Source organism: Cynara cardunculus, assembly GCF_001531365.2.
Source record: "Cynara cardunculus var. scolymus isolate 2C chromosome LG 9, CcrdV1, whole genome shotgun sequence".
In the NCBI taxonomy this organism is placed as follows: Eukaryota; Viridiplantae; Streptophyta; class Magnoliopsida; order Asterales; family Asteraceae; genus Cynara; species Cynara cardunculus.
The window spans coordinates 2,459,514-2,462,294 of record NC_037536.1 but is presented as its reverse complement, the minus strand read 5'-3'; positions in this window follow the sequence as shown (position 1 = coordinate 2,462,294).

Sequence of the window (2,781 nt, the reverse complement as noted above, 5' to 3'; positions counted from 1 at the left end):
CAGTTACGAAGGTTAAATTGGGCACTTCACTGATACATTGCCTCAGCTTATATAAAAATGATGTCCATGGTTGTTTCCATTCCTACCAACCGCTAAGAACATGGTGCCCAGATATGACCCTTCAAATGGGCACCATCCATTATAAAGAGCGGTCAGGTGTCCTAGAAATGAGCGGATTGGCAGATGAACGAGGTTACAAATATAAACTTCAAAATAAAATTATTAATTTAAACAATATAATGAAAATTATTACTAAACAACCAAGTGCGACAAACAACATGTCAAATCGTCCTAATGCATCAAGGGTGATCTCAGTCACAGTCCCTAAATTCATCATTTTCAGATTGTGACGATAAACCAGGAGTAGGTTAAACAACGATTCAGGGATCCCTTCAACAGTTGTAAGGCATACATCTTTGCTCGCCATGCTTGGTTGTAGGAGATGCTAATATTGAACCGTTGGTTCACATCTTCCATGATCTCTTTTCCATGTAGACTCTCTAACAGTCTTTCAAAGTCGCTGCCAATATATGACCCAAAACCTTTTTATTTGCATTACGGTGGTTTAACTGGACATGGGACCTTGAATAAATGTGTTCATCATGCAATTTTCGAACCTGAAAAATGCTGGTCCCAAGAAACCGCCATTAAACGCCAATCATAGTCTAAGGAGTGACACACTGCCTCATAGCGGTATTTAGATGATTTTTTAACTTTTGTGTGGAAGTTTTCATAAACGCATTTTAATCCCAATTTCAGCTTCAATGCTTCATTCGAGTCAAAGATTTGTAGAACTTTTAAATGTGATGTAGGCTAATAGGAAAGGTTTCTTCTAGGATTGACAATGGGGGCAGGGCAAGGTGTTGGGTTGGCATACCCCAAAAACTATTCCTTACCGGATGGATTTCTTCACCATCTGAGTTATCGTCTTCGGGTATATTCAAAATCTCTACTGCAATAGAAACTGTTGGATCGATTAACTCAGTTTCTTGGTATAGATTACTTACTTGGATGATATGTTTGACAGTGTTAACGCAGCGGAAGTAATAACAATCAAGCACAGTAGAAATCAATAAGAACACGATGAAGACGACTGAAGAACACAAGAGAGAGCTTCAAAATGATTTTCAATTCAATGAAAATGTTGACAATTACAATACTGAAGCACAATGAAATACAAGGGCCTACGCTGCTATTTATACAAGCAAATAACCGTTTTCTGACATGACCTAAAGCAAATTAATCTAAGCCGTTCGATCATAAACAGGTTACAGACAAGAACACGTGATAAGCACGAGCAACTAGTAAACCAAAGTAAAGCAGCTAAAGAAGATCTATACAGAAGACATCTTGCAGAACCTCTGTGAGACATGACAGAAGTTCTGTCATATATAACTTGAAAGCACTTCAAAGCAGAGGACCAGTTTCCAGAACCTCTGTGAGACATGACAGAGGTTCTGTCACTTGAGACTTGTTCGCTTGAGCATCTTCTGCAGTTGGTCCTCTGTGATCTTCTGTGACAGATCATCTTTTGTCAAAACTTGCAGTTTACTTTTTCCATACTTTTACATKWAATGAAATGAGAGCTAACAATCTCCTCCTAAGTATGAAAAAGTAAAAAATTACAAGATATGACTTGATTGAAATGAAATTACAAGAGGTGATTAAACATCTTCCTCTGAAAGAATTATAATGAAAAGAATTACAAAACTTGAAAGATAAAAAAAATTTGAGGTACAGGCCGGATTCTGGAACAGAAGAGAGTCACACTTCAGACTCTGGGAAGTCGTCTACTGCGTACACGAAATCGGACTTGACAGTTCTGTAGACGTTGAAGATGAACTCTCTGAAGTTGATTTGAGCTTTAATCGCGTCCAAGAGAGGAGACACTTCGCCAACCCTGTAATGTCTATTATCCACCTCTGCCAATAGACACTTGAAGATCCATTCCAGCGTCTCTGTTGAATACTTGTGAACTTCTGTGGGGATGAAGACCCTTTCTTTGAGGACTCTACAGCTATGGCCTTGCCTTTGCCTGTAGGCTCTGCAGCCTTCTTCTTTTCTCTGTCTGTAGGTTCCCCAATCTTTATGCCTTTCGCAGGTGCTCTGGCTGTCTTCTTTTTGAGCTTTGTAGCTGGGGCCTTCTTTTTCATCTCCTGCTTCTTCTCCCCCTCATGACGATCATCATCATCGGCATGATCGTCATGGTTTGGTTTGGCAGAAGCCTTGCATGTTGTAAGGGGAGCCCTCCTCAAATGGCGTAGGATTCTAGTGGCTGCCTTGTACATCTTTTCAATTACCTTATCCGCACCCGCAAAGGCGTTCATCACGTCAAGCTCTGTAGCCCACTTGAGTTTGGAGACGGTAGACAGAACTTCTGCACGAAGGAGCTCACCTTCCTTGGCAAGCTTGGTCAAGCCTTCTGCAATTTTATCGTTGGAAGAGAGAAGCTCCACTTTCAAAAAAGAAAGTTGGCTGACCACATAGTCCGCTAGCGCATCCACCATGGCGTCCAGTTCTCTGCGAGTGGCCAAGTGGTTGATGTTGGCAGTTGAGGACTTAGACTGGATGCCATAGGTGACCGCGGATGAAAACATCTCCTTGATCTCGTCACGGAAAGAGGAATAGTCTGTGTAGCCCGCTGTGACGAAGTCGCCTGCAAACTTTGCCGCCATTTCTGAAAGTTCTTTCTTTAAAGTTTGTACAGAGGAGGGGTTTAGGGACATAGCTTGGAAGGCCTCTGACAGGTCGTCCTTCTTGATGGCCGAGCTCTGAAGGGTC